This window comes from Pseudophryne corroboree, chromosome 1, assembly GCF_028390025.1.
Source record: "Pseudophryne corroboree isolate aPseCor3 chromosome 1, aPseCor3.hap2, whole genome shotgun sequence".
Taxonomy (NCBI): domain Eukaryota; kingdom Metazoa; phylum Chordata; class Amphibia; order Anura; family Myobatrachidae; genus Pseudophryne; species Pseudophryne corroboree.
Genome location: NC_086444.1, coordinates 1,065,838,519 through 1,065,862,725, shown reverse-complemented (window position 1 = coordinate 1,065,862,725; position 24,207 = coordinate 1,065,838,519).

Below are 24,207 nucleotides of genomic sequence, written 5' to 3'. Positions count from 1 at the left end.
GCTGTCAGTTAATTGCACACCTACTGGAAACAGTTGAATTCCCAGAGTCTTGCATGAGGTTACCTTGTCTGCCTGCCCTCAACCATACAAAGTTTGGAGGATTCCACTACCCTCAGCTGTTCGTTTGTTCTACTCTGCATTTAACCCGTTCATCACCTTGTCATCTGCTACAGTTTTCACAGTGATCTCCGGAACCCGCAAGTAACCCAATTAAGTACTTTTATTTTCTATGTTACCATAACAAGGATAATTCTTCACAGCCTCTCAGTTATCTCTCAAAACTTCATTGCAAATCCTTACAGTTAATTCTTCATGTCTGCATTACCCAGTTAAACACATTCTGCAGTTCAGCATCAAAGCTTGTTTATATTTGGACAATTCAACATTTATTCATCAGTTTGTTTTATATACAGTTCCATGAACATTTCTTTTATTTGTCTTTGAGATTTATCCTGCATATTATTTCTGCCATTCCTGCAATACTTCAGTATAATATGATGATTAACAACTTGTCATTTAACTCTTTACTGAATTGTTATTTTTAATAAATATATGAAACGGAACTTTCTTCGTCCTCCCTGCTTTCTTCATACCCCAGCACCTACACCTGTGGTTGGTCCCGGGTTAACGGATTCACAAAAACACCCGGACCTGACAGTAAGCACTGGCCACATGGATCCGTCAAGTGACCAATTCGCAGGAGGCGGTGCTACGTCAGATATCCTTTCCCGTCTGGAAAACCAGGAGTCTATACAGACACAAATAGTGCAGTTTATGCAAACTATGGCAGACCGTTTAGAGACTCTTCATACGGCTATTAAAACGTCTCAAGTCCAGATTCCAACTCCGGTTGTCCCAGTTACCACTACAGCTTCTCCTGTGACGCTGCCTACGTCCCGCTTGCAGTTACCCTCTCCGGTCAGGCTCTGGAGTGGGCATCACCATTATGGGAAAGAGGTGATCCTATCCTCTCTAATTACAAGGAGTTCGTATCATCTTTCCGGAGAATCTTTGACGAACCAGGCAGGACCACCTCAGCATCTTTGGAGATTCTCCGTCTACGTCATCAACTGCCATCACCATCACAACCCTAAGGTGTCGTGGAGGGAGAAGGTAACATATAGGTCCGGTATTCCTGCATTTCCTTAAATTGAAGCCAGTTGAACCAGGTGGCTGTGAACCAAGACGCGGATTGTTCGGAAGATGATGTTAGGTCTTCCATTGCCATGTAGAGGTCGATTCTCTGATACCATTTAGAAATAGGAGGTGGTATGTAAGACCTCCAAAAGCACAGAATGGTGGCCCTAGAGGCATTCATTAAGTGCCGCAATAGAGAGTTTTTGAATTGGGACAGGGGGAGATCTATTAAGTTAAGTAACCAGAACTCAAGAGTCTCTGGCACTGGGAATCCTGTAATTCGCCTAGTGATAGACTGGACTTGCTGCCAGAAGGCAGTCAACCCCGGGCACCGCCACCAAATATGGCAAGGAGTGCCACGAGATTGGCCACACCTCACGAGATTGGCCACACCTACAACAAAGCTCCGATACACTTGGAAACATTTGGTGAACCCGGTCCGGACATCGATACCATCTCGAAACATTCTTATACTGTGTTTCTAGTACTTGGAGTGAAGGTGAGCTAGCAAAAGAAAATTGAAAGACACGGGACCATTGTTCCGAGGTCAACTCTTTACCCATATCCTCATGCCAAGCCGTAACAAATGCTTGGGGTCGGGAAGGAGTACTAGCAAGACCGTGTTAATATCTTAAGATAGATGTCAAGGCAAATTTTCAGAAAGACAGTAGGATTCAAAAGTCGTCGCCTTCCACCCCATCGCATGGGCCGGCAATGCAGCTAAGTAATGCCGAATTTGTAGATAGGCCCATAAAGAGTTGGGCGGTAAACCATAGGTTTGTTGCAAGTCTGCGAAGGAGTGGAGTCCGGCCGACCCTATCTGGTGGCTCAGACGAGAAATCCCGGCTTTAGCCCAAGCTGATAGAGGAGATAAAGAAAAGGGAGCTAGAAGGTAGATCCGGGTTAAATAGTAAAGGTGTCGGCAATGAAGGGTCTGGGTTAAAGAGGTCCATATGTCTATATTTCTTCCATAACTTAAGGGTCGGGTCAAGTGTAGGATGTTTCACATGTGGAATTTTTTGAAGCCAGGGGAGAATATGTGAGGGGGTACCTGCAAGCTGCTTCAGCAATTAGTGGCCACTGCTTGGTGGAGGGGAATCTAGACATTTCAATAACTCTGGACAAATGTACTGCGTGGTAATAACAGTGAAAATGAGGCAGTTGCAGTCCACCTTCAGTGCGAGTACGGGTCAATGTGGATTGAGAAAGTCGGTGCCCCTTTCGTCCCCAAATAAAACGACCAACAGAGGACTGCAACGTGGTAAAAAAGGAAGTAGGTACTGATATAGGTAAAGTTTGGAGTAAATATAAAACTTTAGGGAAAATTGTTATCTTTACCGTATTAATCCTACCCAACCAAGTAACTTGAAGTGCAGACCATTTATTAAAGTCTGTGGTAATCTTATGTAGCAACGGGAGAAAATTTAAACTATATAAATCAGTGATTTCTTTAGTCAAAATAACTCCCGAATACTTTAGTTGGGTAGGATGCAACTGAAACGGGAACGAATCCCGGATTCCTTCAATTATTCGGGTAGGAGTTGAAATATTCAAGGCAACCGATTTGGTGGTTAATCTTAAAATAAGATTTTACTTACCGGTAAATCTATTTCTCGTAGTCCGTAGAGGATGCTGGGGACTCCGTAAGGACCATGGGGATAGACGGGCTCCGCAGGAGACATGGGCACTTTAAGAAAGAATTTAGTTCCTGGTGTGCACTGGCTCCTCCCTCTATGCCCCTCCTCCAGACCTCAGTTAGAGAAACTGTGCCCAGAGGAGATGCACAGTACGAGGAAAGGATTTTGTTAATCCAAGGGCAAGATTCATACCAGCCACACCAATCACACAGTTTAACTTGTGATAACTACCCAGTTAACAGTATGAAAACAACATATCATCAGTTCAAGACCGATGCAACTATAACGTAACCCTTATTGAAGCAATAACTATATACAAGTATTGCAGAAGAAGTCCGCACTTGGGACGGGCGCCCAGCATCCTCTATGGACTACGAGAAATAGATTTACCGGTAAGTAAAATCTTATTTTCTCTAACGTCCTAGAGGATGCTGGGGACTCCGTAAGGACCATAGGGATTATACCAAAGCTCCCAAACGGGCGGGAGAGTGCGGATGACTCTGCAGCACCGATTGAGCAAACATGAGGTCCTCCTCAGCCAGGGTATCAAACTTATAGAATTTTGCAAAAGTGTTTGAACCCGACCAAGTAGCAGCTCGACACAGCTGTAGTGCCAAGACCCCCCGGGCAGCCGCCCAAGAAGAGCCCACCTTTCTAGTGGAATGGGCCCTAACCAATTTAGGCAACTGCAACCAGCCGTAGAATGAGCCTGCTGAATGGTGTTACAAATCCAGCGGGCAATAGTCTGCTTTGAAGCAGGAGCGCCAAGCTTGTTGGCAGCATACAGGACAAACAGTGATTCTGTTTTTCTGACTCTAGCCGTTCTGGCTACGTACATTTTCAAAGCCCTGACCACATCCAGGGACTTGGAGTCCTCCAAGTCATGCGTAGCCACAGGCACCACAATAGGCTGGTTCATATGAAAGGATGATACCACCTTAGGCAGGAATTGAGGACGTGTCCGCAACTCCGCTCTATCGACATGGAAAACCAGATAGGGGCTTTTATGAGACAAAGCCGCCAATTCCGACACTTGCCTAGCCGAAGCCAAGGCTAATAACATGACCACCTTCCAAGTGAGATATTTTAACTCTACCGTTTTAGGTGGTTCAAACCAGTGTGACTTAAGGAAACTTAACACCACGTTAAGGTCCCAGGGCTCCACCAGAGGTACAAAAGGAGGCTGAAAATGCAGCACTCCCTTCACAAAAGTCTGAACTTCTGGGAGAGAAGCCAATTCTTTTTGAAAGAAAATGGATAGGGCCGAAATCTGAACCTTAATGGAGCCTAAGTTTTAGGCCCAAATTCACTCCAGTTTGTAGGAAGTGAAGGAAACGGCCCAGATGGAATTCTTCCGTAGGAGCATTCCTGGCCTCACACCAAGAAACATATTTTTTCGCCATATACGGTGATAATGTTTAGATGTCACGTCCTTCCTAGCCTTTATCAGCATAGGAATGACCTCATCCGGAATGCCTTTTTCTGCTAGGATCCGGCGTTCAACCGCCATGCCGTCAAACGCAGCCGCGGTATGTCTTGGAACAGACATGGGCCTTGTTGCAACAGGTCCTGCCTTAGAGGAAGAGGCCACGGATCTTCTGTAAGCATTTCCTGCAGATCCGGATACCAGATCCTTCGTGGACAATCTGGAACCATGAGGATTGTTCTCACTCCTCCTTTTTCTTATTATTCTCAACCCTTGGGTATGAGAGGAAGAGGAGGAAATACATAGACTGACTGGAACACCCACGGTGTCACTAGGGCATCTACCGCTACTGCCTGAGGGTCTCTTGACCAGGCGCAATAACTCTGCAGCTTTTTGTTGAGGCGGGACGCCATCATGTCTATCTGTGGCAGTCCCCACCGAACTGCGATCTGTGCGAAGACTTCCTGATGAAGTCTCCACTCTCCAGGACGTATGTCTGGTGAGGAAGTCTGCTTCCCAGTTGTTCACTTCCGGAATGAACACTGTTGACAGTGCTCTTACATGATTCTCCGCCCAGCGAAGAATTCTGGTGGCTTCCGCCATCACCACTCTGCTCCTTGTGCCACCTTGGCGGTTTACATGAGCTACTGCGGTGACGTTGTCTGACTGGATCAGAACCGGTTGGTCGCGAAGAAAGGTCTCTGCTTGACGTAGGGCGTTGTATATGGCCCTTAGTCCCAATATGTTGATGTGAAGACAAGTCTCTTGACTTGACCAAAGACCTTGGAAATTTCTTCCCTGTGTGACCCGGACCACTTGTCCAGTAGGTCCCATTTGAAGTCCTCGCATGGAGCCTGCCGAAGGGAATGTTTTTCCCAGGACTCGAGTGCAGTGATGCACTGACACCTGTCTTGGTTTCAATAGGTCCCTGACTAGAGTCATGAGTTCCTGGGCCTTCTCTATCTGAAGATAAACCCATTTCTGGTCTGTATCCAGAATCATACCCAAGAAGGGCAGACGAGTTATAGGAACCAACTGTGACCTTGGGAAATTGAAAATCCAGCCGTGTTGCTGCGACACCTTCAGCGAAAGTGACACGTTGTTCAACAACTGCTCTTTTGATCTCGCCCTTATTAGGAGATCGCCCAAGTATGGGATAACTGTGACTCCTTGCTTGCGTAGGAGCACCATTATTTCCGCCAATTACCCTGAAATTGGTAATGACAATCCTGTACCGCAATTGTCAGGTACGCCTGATGGGGTTGATAAATGGGAACATGAAGGTATGCAGCCTTTATGTCTAGATACACCATCAAATCCCCCCCTTCCAGGCTGGCGATGATCGCTCTGGGCGATTCCACTTTAAATTTGAACCTTTTCCCGTATAGGTTCAGAGATTTTAATTTTAAAATAGGTCTGACCGAACCGTACGGTTTCGGGACTACAGCCAAGGTTGAGTCATATCGCCTTCCTTGTTGCAGGAGGGGAACCTTGAGCACCACCTGTTGGAGAAACAATGTGTGAATTGTATTTAATATTATCTCCCTTTCTGAGGAAGAAGCCGGTAGGTCCGATAAGGAAAAACCGGCGAGGAGGCACCTTTCGAATTCCAGCATGTAACCCTGAGAAACAATTTTTTATTGCCCCGGGATCCACCTTTGAGTGAACTCAGATGTGGCTGAAGAGTCGAAAGACGTGCTCCCACTGGGGCGGACTCCCTTAGCGGAGCTCCAGTGTCATGCGGTGGATGTAGTAGAGGCCGGGGAGGACTTCTGTTCCTGGGAACTAGCTGTGCCCTGACCTCTGGTAAGAAAGGACGCTCCTCATACTTTCTTGTTATTCTGCGACCGAAAGGACTGCATTTGATAATGTCGTGCTTTCTTAGGCTATGAGGGAATATAAGGCAAACGATCAGATTTACCAGCTATAGCTGTGGAGACCAGGTCCGAGAGCCCTTCACCACACAATTCCTCAGCCTTGTAAGGTAAACCTTCCATATGCCTCTTTTAGTCGGCATCACCTGTCCATTGCATGTTCCACAGGACACGTATAGCAGAAATCGACATAGCGTTGACTCTAGAACCCAGTAGACTAATGTCTCTTTGGGCATGTTTTATATATATATAAGACAGCATCTTTTATATATATATATATATATATATATATACATATACTAGGGTCAATAACCTGGTATCCTTATCTAGGGTTTCAATCTCCGCTGATAAGGTATCTGTCCACGCTGCTACAGCGATATAAACCCATGCCGACACAATCGCCGGTCTGAGTAGTGCACCAGAATGTGTGTAAATGAACTTCAAAGTACTTTTACTGCATGCTATCTGCAGGATCCCTGAGGATATCTGTTAAGTCAGCGCTACCTTTTGGGTAAACGTGACAAAGCTTTGTCCACCCTAGGGGAAGATTCCCATTGTATCCTGGCCCTAGTAGGGAAAGGATACTCCCTGAGAATTCTTTGTGGGAATCTGCAGTCTCTTGTCTGGAGATTCCCGCTCTTTTTCTTCATGAGAGGAGGGAAATTTACCTCAGCTTTCTTCCCCTTAAATATGTGTACCCTCGTGTCAGGGACAGATGAGTCATCAGTGATATGCAAAACATCTTTTATTACAATAATCATATATTGAATACTTTTCTGCCAGTTTTGGCTGTAACTTTGCATTATCGTAGTCGACACTGGAGTCAGACTCCGTGTCGATATAAGTGTCTATTATTTTGGATAGTGAGCGTTGTGAGACTCTGAAGGTCTCTGCTACATAGGGACAGACATGGGTAGATTCACTGTCTGTTCTCTAATCTTTTGTGCAATAAATTTACCTTAGCACTTAATTTCACATATCCAATCAGGTGTCGGCGTTGTCGACGGAGACACCACTCACACACACATTTGCTCCATCTCCTCCTTAGGAGAGCCTTTTACCTCAGACATGTCGACACACACGTACCGACACACCACACACTCAGGGAATGCTCATCTGAAGATAATTCCCCCACAAGGCCCTTTGGAGAGACAGAGAGAGAGTATGCCAGCACACACCCCAGCGCTATATGACCCAGGAAAAAACACAGCAATTTAATGTTTACCCAGTAGCGCTGTTATTATCTGCGCCGAATTATGTGCCCCCCCCCTCTTCTTTAAAACCCTCTCTTCTACCGTGGTATAAGCAGGGGAGAGTCCGGGGAGCTTTCTCTCAGCGGTGCTGTGGAGAAAAACATGGAGCTGGTGAGTGCTGAGGGATAAGCCCCGCCCCCTCGACGGCGGGCTTCTGTTCCGCTAAAAGTGTAAAATTGGCGGGGGCTCCTGCATATATACAGTGTCCAGCTGTATATATGCTCCTTTTGCCAAATGAGAGGTTTATATTGCTGCCCAGGCCCCCCCCCCCCCCCTGCACCCTTACAGTGACCGGAGTATGTGAGGTGTGTGGGAGCAATGGCGCACAGCTGCAGTGCTGTGCGTTACCTCAGTGAAGATCATGAAGTCTTCTGCCGCCTCTGAAGTCTTCTTTTCTTCTCATACTCACCCGGCTTCTATCTTCCGGCTCTGCGAGGGGGACGGCGGCGCGGCTCTGGGACGGACGGCGAGGGTGAGATCCTGCGTACCAATCCCTCTGGAGCTAATGGTGTCCAGTAGCCTAAGAAGCAGGACCTAGCTTCAGAGAGTAGGACTGCTTCTCTCCCCTGTCCCACGATGCAGGTAGTCTGTTGCCAGCAAAGCTCCCTGAAAATAAAAAACCTAACAAAATACTTTCTATCATTAAACTCAGGAGAGCTCACTGAAAAGCACCTAGCTCCTCTGGGCACAGTATCAAACTGAGGTCTGGAGGAGGGGCATAGAGGGAGGAGCCAGTGCACACCAGGAACTAAATTCTTTCTTAAAGTGCCTATGTCTCCTGCGGAGCCCGTATATCCCCATGGTCCTTACGGAGTTCCCAGCATCCTCTAAGACGTTAGAGAAAATTGGATAACAAGTTAAACCTATGGAATTCTTGCATGAGAGCCAGGAGGGAAGTTACTGGGTCCATCAGGGTGGCCAAAAGGTCGTCTGCATTTAATGCCATTTTATGTTCCCGATTTCCAGCCCGCACCCCATGAATGTTCGGATTGGCCCAAATAGCTCTCGCCAGTGCCTCCATACAGAGGACAAATATAAGCGGGGACAAGGGACATCCCTGCCTCGTGCCATTTCGTATCAGAAAGGGATCGGAGAGGGCACCGTTCATTCGAACCATAGCTGATGGAGATCTATAGAGAGTTAAAATACAACTAAGGCAGGTCAGACCCAGACCCAGACCCATGTGCCCAAGAAGACCCTCCATGAATTGCCAATTGATCCTATCAAAAGCCTTCTCCACGTCGGTGGACAGAAGGACCATATGGGAGGACCCGGTCCGAGCAAGATGAACAAGATCAATAACTTTTGATGTATTATCTTTAGCTTCTCTACCTAAGACAAATCCCACCTGGTCCCCATGCACCCTCGACAGGAGGAGGCGGCCCAGGCGACCTGCAGGCAATTTAGCAAAAACGTTGATATCACAATTCAGAAGGGAAATAGGTCTGTAACTCGAGCACTGGGTGGGATCCTTACCTTCCTTTGGAATCACAGTTATATGTGCTTCAAGGGCCTGCGGAGAGAATCCAGTCTCGGCAGAAATAGAATTACATGCTTTCAAGAAAAGAGGTAGTAAAGATTGTTTAAATGCTTTATAGTAGCCGACTGAGAAGCCATCGGGCTCGGGCTTTTACCAGTTGGCGTTGCTGCCAGTGCTGTTTCTAGCTCTTCAACAGTAAAGGGCTGATCCAGAGCATTCAGATCAGCATCAGTAAATCTTGAAAAATCAACCTCCACAAGGTATCTCTGTATCAGTACCTTTAAATTACAGGTAGTTTGGGGAGATTGATCCTTTCTAAGATTATAAAGGGAATCATAATATCTTTGAAAAGAATGAGCAATCCGAGGCAGTGTATATGCAATATGTCCTCCCACCTCATGGATAGAATGAACATAGGATTTCACTCTCTGGGCCCTCAACGCCCAAGCAAGCATAGCACCGGGTTTGTTACCCCAAAGGTAAAATTTATGATGACATTTAGTCATTCCCAACTTAGTTTTATCTCATTAAAATGTATTAAGGGCCTGGTGGGCTTCAGTTAATTCTAGAAAAACCCCAGCATCAAGGGAAGATCGGTGCGAGACCTCTAGGGTCACTATTTGTTCGATGAGCCGCAGTCTCTGTGCCATTAGTTCCTTTTTTAGTTGAGAGCCAAGCTGTATACATCTACCTTGGATCACACATTTATGTGCTTCCCAGATTGTGACTGCACTAACATCCGGACTGTCATTAGTTACAATATAATCAGAGATGGCGGAAGCGAGATCAGCCTTTAAGCGAGGATCCTGGATGAGTGAGTTATTAAACCACCACGACCATGGTTTTGTTGGAGCCGAAGCAATATCAACAGACACATACACTGGAGCATGGTCTGACCAAGTGATATGACCGATCGTGCTTAAAGGAAATAGGTGAAGAAATCTATGCTCAACTAGAAAATAGTCTGGATGTGAATACATAGTGTGAGGGGAGGAAATGAAGGTGTAATCCTTTTCTGTCGGATGTTGAGTTTTCCATAAGTCCATCAACTGGAACTCACGTGTCAGGTTCTGTTTAGTTTGTGTCCCCGGAAGGGGGCGCTAGTGGGTTCAGTGGAGGTAGGATGGAAGAAGTGAGGAGGCCGGATTGGATTCCTGCGCATGTGCGCAATGTTGTTTATTAAACAATAGGCTTTAAACAATATGGCAGCAGGAATACTTGATAACAACAGAAACAAATGCAATTGTGAATATGCAGCGTGGAAGCTGAGAGTCTATGGCAAAGTCTGTATGGTAAGTTCAATCGATCAGGGGATCGATGTGTCGGTATGGGAACCGATAGTTGTTGGACCGTGGAGCCAGCAGAGATGTTGGTGGGAATAGCAAACCTGGTAGCAATTGCAGGAGACAAGTGTTAAAGTTCTCAGTGCAGTTTGAATAACACTGGCAGCTTGCAGGCTGATGAACAGGTGTAGATGACGAGATGCACCTGGAGGAGAGTCTCTACTGCAGAGGGCTGGAGCACACTGTAGCTGGTAAAGGTGTGAAGCTAGAACTCAAGTGCAAGGGTTGCTGGTGCTTGTGGTTCCACGGTAGTACAGGAACAAACTGGAAGGCAAAGCAGGTAAACGGAGGAACTGGAGAACGGAGCCAGAGACACAGGTCATAGGAGTGACACGAAGTCCAGGACCAGGACTGACTCACCCTGCTGCTCCTGATATACCCCCCTGTCTGCAGGCATTGGCTGGAAGGGAGACGAGGAGGTGCGGCCAAGCTCCGGATTGGCTGATGCGGCAGTCTGAGGAAAGCTGTCATGGCGGCGCCCATGCCGCGGCCCGGCGGGAACGCGGCGTGCATGCACGCCCGCTGACCACAGGAGCGTTCCTAGGCCCAGGATGGCATCCGGCGACAGGGAGACCAGCGACAGCGAGACGTAAGGACCCCGGACGGAGTCCGCACCGACGGACAGATGCAGCTGTGGTAAGTCGATTCCTGACATCACGAAGAAGTCGGCTAACCCGGCGGTGGTCACGTGTCAGTCGTCTAGTCGATGAAGGGAAACAATCAATCCCAGGGTCTAACGACCAGTTAAAGTCACCACCCAGGATCAGACAGCCCTCTTTAATGGGTTCTAATAGTCACAGTACCTTGGTAAAAAACTGTCTTTGATTTTGATTAGAAGCGTATACATTAACAAGAGTAAAAACCTGGTTATAAATTGTACATTTAAGAACCTGACATCGACCTTCCAGAACTACATGAGAAAATAAGAATTTACTCACCGGTAATTCTATTTCTCGTAGTCCGTAGTGGGCTTCGGAGCCCGCTATTCCCCATGGTCCTTACGGAGTTCCCAGCATCCACTAGGACGTTAGAGAAATATCCGTAATCGGGAGCCGACGTGAAAATAAGATCGCAACCCCAGGGACTTACTGAGAGGGTTATTGTTGCAAAATACCTGTGAGTAATAGTAATTTTCCAATTTAGGGGAGGCCTGACATTTGAAATGAGTCTACTGGTTAAACACAATATCTTTGCGTTCAGCCCAAAGCTCTCGTAATAAGGTAGACCTTTTTTCAGGGATATTAAGCCCCTTCACATTGAAGGAGCATAACCTAAGGGCAGAAGACAATGAAAAATTTGAGTTTACAGCTTACAGTGAATATTAGAGGCAACATCGACTTACCGAAAATGTGAGGGGTGCCCATGGTCAGGCCGTATTGGAAACAATGGGCTGTGATGGTGAGAAGCAGAAGAACAAAGGAAAGAGAAAAAGAAAGAGCAAAGAAGAGAAGGACAAAAAAAAGAAGATCCAATGCAAAAAAACACAAAATTATATGGCATTATCAACATATCTTGTAAATGGTAAATTCACCGCCATTAAGCCGTAGGGAATTTATACCTATGACTTAAGAGCCAACACAGCAACACAGGCAGGCGGTCAGACCCAACAGCACAGCACAATCCAGGAACAAGGATAAAATAACATATAACTAGGGAGATACAAAAAAACAAAAACAACAGTTGACTCCAATAGTATATAATAGAAGTATCCCTATATCATAAGTAAAGCAATGGGGACAAACAACTCTATGCAATGAGAAACATAGAATAGGCAATAGAATGCAGCAAATTCAAGTAGTAATCCTAATAATGGAAAAAGGGGAGAGAAAAGGGGGTGTGTGTGCAAACATTGTAAAGCAATATTACTGAGCAATTAAACTCCAAAATAGTATCTTTGATGTGAGAGAGGTCCAGGCATGTGGCATTGGGCCTCCTACGAGACTTTGCCAGATGTCTAAGGACCGAACATGACCCAGAAAACTGCGCTCCACCCGACAACTCTAGAATGAATGAAGAACAATATACACTGCTCAAAAAAATAAAGGGAACACTAAAATAACACATCCTAGATCTGAATGAATGAAATATTCTTATTAAATACTTTGTTCTTTACATAGTTGAATGTGCTGACAACAAAATCACACAAAAATTATCAATGGAAATCAAATTTATTAACCCATGGAGGTCTGGATTTGGAGTCACCCTCAAAATTAAAGTGGAAAAACACACTACAGGCTGATCCAACTTTGATGTAATGTCCTTAAAACAAGTCAAAATGAGGCTCAGTAGTGTGTGTGGCCTCCACGTGCCTGTATGACCTCCCTACAACCCACACAAGTGGCTCAGGTAGTGCAGCTCATCGAGGATGGCACATCAATGTGAGCTTTGGCAAGAAGGTTTGCTGTGTCTGTCAGCGTAGTGTCCAGAGCATGGAGGCACTACCAGGAGACAGGCCAGTACATCAGGAGACATGGAGGAGGCCGTAGGAGGGCAACAACCCAGCAGCAGGACCGCTACCTCCGCCTTTGTGCAAGGAGGAACAGGAGGAGCACTGCCAGAGCCCTGCAAAATGACCTCCAGCAAGCCACAAATGTGCATGTGTCTACTCAAACGATCAGAAACAGACTCCATGAGGGTGGTATGAGGGCCTGACGTCCACAGGTGGGGGTTGTGCTTACAGCCCAACACCGTGCAGGACGTTTGGCATTTGCCAGAGAACACCAAGATTGGCAAAATAGCCACTGGCGCACTGTGCTCTTCACAGATGAAAGCAGGTTCTCACTGAGCACATGTGACAGACTTGACAGAGTCTGGAGACGCCAAGGAGAACATTCTTCTGCCTGCAACATCCTCCAGCATGACCGGTTTGGCAGTGGGTCAGTAATGGTGTGGGGTGGCATTTCTTTGGGGGGCCGCACAGCCCTCCATGTGCTCGCCAGAGGTAGCCTGACTGCCATTAGGTACCGAGATGAGATCCTCAGACCCCTTGTGAGACCCACGGTTGGCCCTGGGTTCCTCCTAATGCAAGACAATGCTAGACCTCATGTGGCTGGAGTGTGTCAGCAGTTCCTGCAAGACGAAGGCATTGATGCTATGGACTGGCCCGCCCGTTCCCCAGACCTGAATCCAATTGAGCACATCTGGGACATCATGTCTAGCTCCATCCACCAACGCTACGTGGCACCACAGACTGTCCAGGAGTTGGAGGATGCTTTAGTCCAGGTCTGGAAGGAGATCCCTCAGGAGATCATCCGCCACCTCATCAGGAGCATGCCCAGGCGTTGTAGGGAGGTCATACAGGCACGTGGAGGCCACACACACTACTGAGCCTCATTTTGACTTGTTTTAAGGACATTACATCAAAGTTGGATCAGCCTGTAGTGTGTTTTTCCGCTTTAATTTTGAGGGTGACTCCAAATCCAGACCTCCATGGGTTAATAAATTTGATTTCCATTGATAATTTTTGTGTGATTTTGTTGTCAGCACATTCAACTATGTAAAGAACAAAGTATTTAATAAGAATATATCATTCATTCAGATCTAGGATGTGTTATTTTAGTGTTCCCTTTATTTTTTTGAGCAGTGTAAATCAAGTCCCAGCATCAATACAATCCGAGGGTGACCGTGCCGTACCCCATTTCCTGTTGCTGACTGGGGTCCATGATGCACGGGGAGCAGGAGGTGTCAGAGGATCAAAACAGTGGTGTGATTGTGTCCAATCCGTTAAGACAGGTTTGGGTATAGACAATGCAGAACAAAAATTGTCCAAGTCCTCCGGCGTTTGTAGTATGACCTGTCGACCTTCATGAGAAGTTTGTATAAGGAAGGGGAAGCCCCAGCAAAATCGTATACTCTTCCCTTTGGGAACATCTGTAAGGGGCTTGAGAGATCTACGCTGCTGGAGTGTATGCCATGACAAATCAGGGAAGATATGAATTACTGTATTGTTGAATTCTAATCGCTCCAATTTGCGGGCTTTAGCAAGTATCTCCTCTTTTATATGATAATAATGAAGGCGGGAAATGACATCTCTAGGAGCCTCAGAAGGAAGACCTTTAGGCCTTAGCGCCCTGTGAGCCCTATTGTCAGGTCTCTAGTTTTGTCTGTCCCCGGCGGGTGCGCTAGTGGGTCAGTGTTGGTGCGATGTACAAAGCGGGGAGGCAGTATAAAAGTCCTGCGCATAAGCGCTGATATTTATTAATGCAAAGCAGATGGTATAATACTGAATACAATGGAAACCGGCAATGTGGAAAACTGTGACAGGTAACTGAATCCAAACAACATAAAAGTCTCTTGCAGCAGAACGTAAAATAACTTGATAATGAATGCAGGTGAAATAACAGAACTCCAGTAGTATTTGGAAATACACAGTCTCTGAATAACTGATAATGGTTAGGAAAGCAGAACTCCGGAATATATGAGTAACTCACAGTCTCTGTAAAGCACAAATCCATATAGCCACACTTAGTCTAAGGCAGGAGACAGTCTCTAAGCCAGTAGATGTTATACGGCTGAGTTGCACAGATGGTATGCTGACAATTAGTGCACAGGTAAGTAATAAGAAAGAACACCTGGAGGATTCCCGGTGGCCAGCAGGGGAGGAGGACGTGCCCTGGAGCTCTCTGCACGGCGTCCGCTATACATTTACCTCCCCCTGCCTCTGGCCCACACATACTGCGCCACCCACTCTCTTGCCTCTCTGCCTGCCGGGCCCGCTATCGGGGGACACTTTTCCGGGAGCCGGGGACCGCTCACGGAGCTCCGGAGCCCCGCGGCCTACACTACATCCACAGGCCGGGGCCTCGATTTTAGCCGCGACCCACCGCGGACTTCCAGGGCGGCGGAGCGGAGGATTCTGCTTCGCCCGCACCCGCGGCTGAGTCACCAGCCCACCATACCCCCCCGGGAGGGCGGCCACTGACCTGCTGGGTCCCGAAAAGGCAGCATTAAGGCGCTAGGCAGCCGGGAAGAGGCTTCTCCCCAGGCTGCATCACATCTCCCCTGCATCTGGCGGCCATCTTGGAGGAGGCGAGCTGGTAAGCTGAAAGCTCCCTGCTGCTACAGGCAGTCAGCTGTGGTCACTGGCAGGTCCGTGATCCTTGCTGACTGTCCTCTCTGGACAGGTTGGAACCTATTAAATTTGACCTGGGATCCCATACCCTCTTCTTATTATACCCTCAACCTCTACACTCTATTTCTGGAAGAAACATCACTCATCTATAATACACCTATTATCTCATTGCTCGGATTGAACTCCCTCTGCTGGAGGAACATTATATTGCGGCTCATATTATTATATATCTCAAGCCGCACTCACTGCTGTTATTATCTCATTATTCTGATGATGGACAAATTTGCGGCCAAACAGTCGCGGGGCACTCGTAGCAATCAGTCGGGTAGAGGCCGTGATAACTCCTCGGTAGACAGCCCTCCGTCACCCTCATTGGGTTCACACTCTAGCCCCCGAAGCCAGCCTGTGTCCATATCCGCAATGGATTCTGCTAAATCCTGCTCGACGAATGAGATAACAGATATCCTGTCTAAGTTATTAGACCAAAAATTGGCTCCTCTAAAAGACTCGCTTGATTCCGCTCTCACTCAACTGAACCAACATGCTCAGCGACTCACCGAGGCAGAGCAGAGAATATCCGACCTAGAGGATGATCTCACTACGGCTAAGACGGCTCTCTCTGACCAAGAAAAATTTGTTGCATCTATTCAGGATAAGCTTGAGGACCTGGAAAACCGTAACAGGAGAAATAATGTGCGCCTCATCGGCCTACCGGAGTCGGTGAAACCCCATGACCTTATGACGCTCGTCTCTCAATGGATGCCTAGGGAACTGGGCTGTGTTTCAGGTTCTGGATCTATAGTAGTGGAACGTGTACACCGTATCGGCCCTGAACGGCAGTCCACAAGAGATAGACCCCGGCCCGTCATCTTTAGAGTCCTCAATTACGCTGACAAGGTCATGATACTAGATGCCTATAGAAAGTGTGCTGACCTGAAATACCAAGATGCTAAATTGCTGCTTTTCCAGGACTTTTCCTATATGGTTGCTTCCAAACGTAGAGAATTCTCGCCTGTCTGCAAGAGACTTTTTGAACTGGGTCACCGCTTTGCGCTTCTCTATCCGGCTAAATTGAGAGTCACTCATGCGGGAAAGGCCTACTTCTTCGAGACTCCAAAGACGGCCATGAACTTTGTAGATTCACTTTCCTCACGCCCCTCTGCCGGGATGGACGATGAGGACTGACACCCGTTGGCCTTGTATATTTGCATCTTCTTGAACAGTACACTTTCAGGTTCTTAGTAACTACCAAGAGTGGGTCCTCCCACTGGTTGATATATAGTTTGTTTATCTATATATATGTGGGTATATGGTCACCTATTCCCTATTGCATTTCTCGAAATACTCTCTCTCTCTCTGTGACCACTTATCCTATTGTTCTCAATTCTTCTTTAAATGCTCTCTACTTTCTTTGACTCTTTTTCTTCCTCCTCTTCTCCGACTAAACCTCACCCCCCTTTTTTCCTTTCCTTATCTGTTATTGTTATGTTTGCTTATTGTATGGTCTCTTGGCGCGGTTCTCCACTATACGCATGTTTTAAGTCGGAATCAATTAGTCGTCTCGGTGGGCCGCTCCATTGACCTCAACACTTTGGTTCGTATAATACTTAAAATAATTTTGAGTTGGGATTTTGATTTAGATGTTGTACAAATTTATTGTATGTCGTTGTCACCATTGTTCCTCTTATTCTTATACTGCTTTGGTACAGGTATTTTGCTCGCCGGCCCGCTTGCTGGGACGGGCTGGCTGGGTCTATCATTACTAGTTAAATGGGAATCTTGGCCTAGAGTAGGTGTAGGTTAAATGTCCTCGAATGCTGCCACCTCCACTAGAGTACAGTCCCATATTAAATTTGTAACCTGGAATGTTGAGGGTTTAAACACCCCAGTCAAAAGGAGAAAGATACTCTCCTATCTTAAACGTTTAAAGCCTGACATAGTTTTCTTACAAGAGACTCATTGGAAAAATGCAGACCCTAATGTTGTGAGAGATTCCTGGATAGGGGAATTCAAATCGGCCTCTTATTCAGCCAAACGAAGGGGTGTACTGATTCTTTTTAATAGACGCCTCACATATCAAATAAATGATAGTCTCAGTGACCCTGAAGGCCGCTATTTATTTATAAAAATCACTATTTTCGGTGTTCTCTACACCATAGCTACTATCTACGCACCTACTGGTCCTAACTCACTCTTTTTTTCTAAAATTTATAATAAACTGCAAGAATGGGCGGAGGGGGAGATTATTTTAGGCGGAGACTTTAATACTGTCCAGTCTCCGGGTTTGGATAGATCCACCTCTGCTAGATCGCATATTTCTACACCGCCCCACTCCCTGTCCTTATTAACCGACTCACTGCGGCTCTGCGACCCCTGGAGATGCCAACACCCTGACTCCCGAGAGTACACATTTTACTCTCATCCACATCACTCCTCTTCTCGCCTCGACTATTGGCTAATCACTGACACCCTATTACAGCGCGTGGCTGAAACTAAAATAGAACCCATATCATTGTCCGACCATGCCCCAGTTTGGTTTACCCTAAATTTACACTCCCCTATCTCTCAGTCATATAATTGGAGGTTTCCAGCCTATCTTACAAAATCCTCTGATTTTTGCACCCACCTAGAACAAACGTTTCGTAATTATGTAGCAGACAATAGTACTCATATGGAAGACATCAATTTGTTTTGGTCAGCTTCGAAGCCAGTGATTCGAGGACATATTATGGAGTATGTTTCTAGGAAACGTAAGCTACTCGCTATCCAATTACGGGACCTTGCTTGTAACCTGACCAAAACCTATGACGCACTTTTGTTGAGGGACTCACCCGACAACCGACAGGCCTATCTTGCTGCTAAGCAACTATATAACTCATTACATACAGAGCGGGCGAGATTTTCATACGATTTACAACGGAATAGATTTTTCAGAGGGGGAAATAAATCCGGGAGATTGTTGGCAAATCTGGTTCGGTCGTGCTCCGCCCCTTCTCGTATTCCCCAACTACTCACAAATTCGTCTGCAGCCATCTTTGATACCCCCTCAATTTCTGAGGCCTTCTTACAATATTATAACACTCTCTATAAAGCCCCCTTGGATCATCCGACTCTTGGAATGCAATTCCTTGAGAGGGCAAAATTACCTGTTCTAACGGAAGAGGAAAGGAAATCCTTAACAGTACCGGTCACAGAACCGTAATTACTCTCTTTGATTAAATCACTGCACAATGGCAAATCTCCTGGCCCGGACGGGTTTGGGGCGGAGTATTACCGAATCCTGGCCCCCCATTTGTCACCCCATTTATTATCTCTTTTCAATGCACTGCTAGAGGGTAAACCTCCCCCCGCGGGATTTAGTGAAGCCAGAATTGTGCTGTTTACGAAACCGGGAAAAGATCCCCGATATACTCAATCTTATAGACCTATTTCATTATTGAACCAGGACGTGAAGCTTTTTACAAAACTAATTGCAACAAGACTCCAACCAATTCTGAATCGAGTTCTGCATCCTGCTCAAACAGGGTTTGTTAAAGGTAGAACCTCAGTTCATAATATACGTACGCTAATTGCAGCAATGTATAGTGCGCAACGATCTCCCTGCCCAAGCGCTCTTGTTGTGAGCTGTGACGCCGATAAGGCGTTCGATCGCGTCTCCTGGTCTTATTTGCTACGTATTTTTAATGTCCAGCAATTTGGTGAGGAATTTATTCATCTATTCGGAATGTTATATACATTACCTCAGGCGCATCTGACTATAAATGGTTTAAACTCGTCTGCCTTCACGTTAGGTAGAGGGACCCGTCAGGGATGCCCTCTTTCCCCCCTGCTATTTAATTTGGCCCTAGACCCTTTGATACGTCATTTTATACTAGATCCTACTTGGCAAGGTATTATGGTAGGCAACAACGAAGTCAAGGTGTCTGCTTTTGCTGATGACCTGTTACTATATTTTACCAACCCCAAACAGGCATTTCCATCGTTACTAACCATACTGCATGATTTTAATTTAATTTCCGGATTTCTTATTAATTTTGATAAGACAGAGGCGCTGACATTGGGAGGAGAGGCGGCACAGGATTGGGGCGACACATTTCCCTTCAGATGGGCCCACCGATATTTAAAATATCTAGGCCTCCGTATCCCGCCACTCCTCACTGACCTATATACAGTGAACTTTTCTTACCACATCACTCAAATGACGAATGACTTTTTGAAGTGGCAACATCTCCCGATCTCTTATCTGGGTAGGTGCCACTTATATAAGATGGTTTCCTTCCCTCGACTACTTTATCCAATCCAGATGCTCCCATTCATATTGTCCAAACGCGATGTCCATTCTATTAATAAGGCCCTCACTAAATTTATCTGGGCAAACAAACGTCCCCGCATTGCACCTTTTAAGTTACAACAACCCTCGGCACTTGGAGGTATTAATCTCCCCTGTCCTGAAGACTACTCCCTTGCCGCCAACTACAGATACGCTCTGGTTTGGATAGGGGATAGTGACAATTTTGTTAATAGAGCTTTGGAACAGGCTTTCTCACCTCAACACACTTTAGTACATTTGTTGCATTTTGCCGCGGTCCCTCCTCAACATGATAGGCTCCATAATTCGTTATTACATGCCCCATGTACAGCTTGGCGTAAACTTAGGAAACGTTTAGACCTCTCCCTAACAGATTCTCTATTTCAGCCTTTATTGTGTAATCCACAATTCCAGGGTGGAGAGGATAATGGGATTGTTCGTGGCTGGCATCTCCAGGGCCTATCCTTCCTATATCAATTTCTGAATGTGGAATGCTCTGCGATATTAACTCTAGCACAACTAAAAGTAAAATACCCCACTCTTAATTTTCCTCTGTTTGCCTATTTCCAAATTCGTAGCTTTGTTACTAGCAAATTGTCACAATTGCACCCCTCGGACTTCACCTTTCCTCTTGATGGCCTGGTACGACAGTCTTTAGGAGCCCCATATAACACTTCATTAATCTATTCCCATACTAGGCGAAGGTTGGATCTGTCTAAGCTCACAACAGGGATGGCCAAATGGACAGACACCCTCCCTGACACCGATCTCCTGACAGTGATTCGGTGGTGTGGTGTGATAAATAAACAACTAGTTTCATCTTCTTATGCAGAGATGCACTTTAAAATACTACACAGAGCTTACTACACCCCTAGACTTAGGTTCCTCACTGGAGTATCTGACAACTCTTTATGTTTTAAATGTAATTCTCCCGAAGCCGATATTATTCATTGTCTCTGGGCATGCCCGTTAGTACAAACATTTCGGACAGCAGTCCAAACGTATATTAATGTGGAACTTCACATTTCTTTTAATAATACTATGGTCTGGGCTTTCTGGAACTTCATAAATACTCAGGATCCCCCGTATTCCAAAGGGACGAAATTACTGTTGGCTCGTGTGGCTGCTGCAGCAAAGAAAACCATCCTATCCCAATAGATACATTCGGAGCCGATACCCCTTTCCCTCATGTTACCACGTTTAACATACCTATATCAAATGGATTGGGTTGATTGTGCCCTGGACGCAGAGTCGCGCTCGCAAATTTTTTTTGCCATTTGGTTACCCTACCTGCTCACGCTACCGCCTACCACCAGGGAATATGTGCGCAAAGTAGTTAGATTGACAACATGGTATAATACAGAATCCCTCATTAAAGGCTCACCACCCTTTTAATTTAAAAAAAAATTTTTTTTAATAGACTGATGTTACATTCTCCTGCTTGAACTATATGGTTGATTGTCCTCATAACCCTGTTTATACTATTCAAAAGTGTTTGTTCAACTTTTTTATTGGCACTTTCTGTACCTTGCAGTGGTTGACTGTTTTCTCACAAGCAATGTGATATACGACTTGTATTTTATTTTATTTTATTACATGTTCCTTCTCAATAAACATATATTTAAAAAAAAAAAAAGAAAGAACACCTGAGGAGAGTCTCTTACTGCTGATGGGTTTGAAGCTGGATGTAGCTGAAGTCCGGAGTAACAGGAGAGCTGTAGAAATGGAAGCTGGAACAAATGAAGTATCCACAGGGGAACGCTGGAAACAGGAACGCAGGAACTGGGAGAACTAGACACAGGGTATGTGACTCGTTGTCCGAGGCGACGAGAGTGAGCCCCGGACAGGAACTTATACCCCTTGCTCTGCAGTGATTGGTCGCAGTGTTCTGGCTGGAAACACAGGGCTGGATTAGATGCCGGGATTAGCTGAGTGCAGGAGTCATAGCAGCATCCACACGGACCGGATGCCGGCACACAGCGGAACACAAACGCAGGACCAGACTCAGGGGTACTCAGCGACACGGGAGATGACACTCGCGGTCAGCGCATCCATACAGCCGCGACTGGGGCCATGACCTCCGGAGGCCTGCACACCAGCGCGCTGGTAGGTGAGACGCAGCTGACCGCCGATTCCTGACAGTACTTCCTCCTTTATGGGTGGACTCCCAACACCCACGAGGCTTGGCAGGGAAGAGTCTGTGGAAGGCTTGTACCAACCGTGGAGCGTGCACATCCGTAGCGTTGACCCAACTCCTCTCTTCAGGACCATATCCAGACCAGTCAATTAGGTATTGCAAATGACCGTAGCGATGACGAGAGTCCAAGATCTTTTCCACCTCGTATTCCACGCCCCGATGAGTTTGTACCTTTGGGCCTACTGGAAGCGCTCTCTGGAAACGATTGAGAATTAGTGGTCAGAGGAGAGAAATATGTAATGAGTTGGGAATTTTCAAATAGGAAGGCAGTTTTAATTTATAAGCTACCGGATTAACAACACTTTCTACTGGAAATGTTCCAATAAACCGTGGGGCAAATTTCATCGAAGGAACTCTGAGACGGATATTCCGAGTAGATAACCAGACTTTGTCGCCTGGCTTTAAACTGGGACCTGCTCGTCTCTTTCGATCAGCAAACATTTTATACCGCTGAGAAACCTTTTTTAGAGATAGATGAATCTTCTTCCAAATTTGAGAGAACCGCTAAAGAGCAGAAGCAGCTGCAGGCACGTCTATGACGGGTAAATCTTGGAAATCCGGTACTCTAGGATGTTGACCATAAACTGCGAAAAAAGGAGTTGTATCTGTAGAAGTATGATAACGGAAATTATGAGAAAACTCCGCCCAAGGCAATAAATCTACCCAGTTATCCTGTGAAGAGGAAATATACAGTCTTAGATAGGTCTCAAGCTCTTTATTTACCCTCTCCGTCTGCCCATTTTTTTGAAGGTGATAGGCCGTAGAGAACTTAAGTTTGACTTGTAGCGCAGAACACAGAGCCCTCCAAAACTTTGCCACAAACTGTACACCACGGTCGGATATTATTTCTGTTGGAAGTCCATGTAACCTAAAGATTTCACGAAGAAATAACTGTGCCAGCTTTGGAGCAGAGGGTAACCCCATGAGTGGGATGAAGTGTGCCATTTTTGAAAACCTATCAACCACTACCCAGATGGTATCATATCCGTTAGAGGGAGGAAGGTCTGAAACAAAGTCCATTGATAAATGAGACCAGGGGCGCTTGGGAATGGAATTTGGTAGCAATTGGCCTGCAGGAGCCTGACGAGGAACTTTGTGCTGAGCACATTTGGGACATGAAGCTATGAATTCTTGAACATCTACTTTCATATGAGGCCACCAATAAGTTTGGGACAGAAACTTGAAAGTTTTTAGGACTCCAGGGTGACCAGTAAATTTAGACGTATGAGCCCAGGACAGGAGATTTGGACGAAGCTCAGGAGAGACAAACATCTTGCCTGGAGGTGGAACTTGGGATACCCCTGTAGCTGCGAACACCACAGGATTTAATATGGGTCGAGCAGCTTGTTCTGATGATTCCTCAGTTGAACTCATAGAGCGAGATAATGCATCTGCCTTAACATTTTGTGAGCCAGGTCTAAACATCAACTTAAAATCAAAACGAGAAAAAAATAAGGCCCACCTTGCTTGTCGGGGATTCAGACACTGCGCTGCCTTCAAGTAAAGGAGGTTCTTGTGATCCGTGTAGATGTAAATAGGTAATCTCGCACCCTCCAGCATATATCTCCATTCTTCAAGGGCCAATTTGATTGCCAACAGCTCCTGGTCACCGATGGTATAGTTCATTTCTGCGGGCAAGAATCTACGAGAGAAAAACCCGCAAGGGTGAGTCTTACCATCAACGCCCACCTGGGACAGGACTGCGCCCACGCCAACCGTTGAGGCGTCTACTTCCAAGATTAAGGCCTTGTTGACATCTGGCTGTTGTAACACGGGAGCTGAAATAAAAGCCTGTTTTATTTTATGAAAAGCAGACAGCGCTTCATCAGACCATTGGGAAGGATTTCCCCATTTTCGGGTTAGGCAGGTAATTGGGGCTATTAATGTGGAAAAGCCCTTAATAAACTTCCTGTAGTAGTTAGCGAAGCCAATAAAACGTTGAACTGACTTGAGTGTTGTTGGAAGAGACCAGTTCTCTATGGCTTCTAGTTTAGCTGGGTCCATTTGAAGGTCTGTTCCGGAAATAATGTATCCCAGGAAAGATATTGAAGAAGCTTCAAACGTGCATTTAGATAGTTTGCCATACAGATGATTCTGTCAAAGACATCGAAGAACCTCCTTTACCTGTTGGCGATGAGTAACTAAATTGCGGGAAAATATCAGGATGTCATTGAGGTAAACTACCACACACTTATACAGGAGATCTCTAAATACTTCGTTGACAAAGTTTTGGAACACAGCCGGGGCATTACTCAAGCCGAAGGGCATCACTAGATATTCGTAGTGGCCGTCACGAGTATTGAAGGCGGTTTTCCACTCATCACCACTTCGAATCCTGATTAAATTGTAAGCCCCGCGAAGATCCAGTTTCGTGAAGATGGAGGCACCTCTGACTCTGTCAAACAGCTCTGTGATGAGAGGTAACGGGTAGCTGTTTTTAATTGTGATGTCATTTAAACCCCGATAATCAATACAGGGGC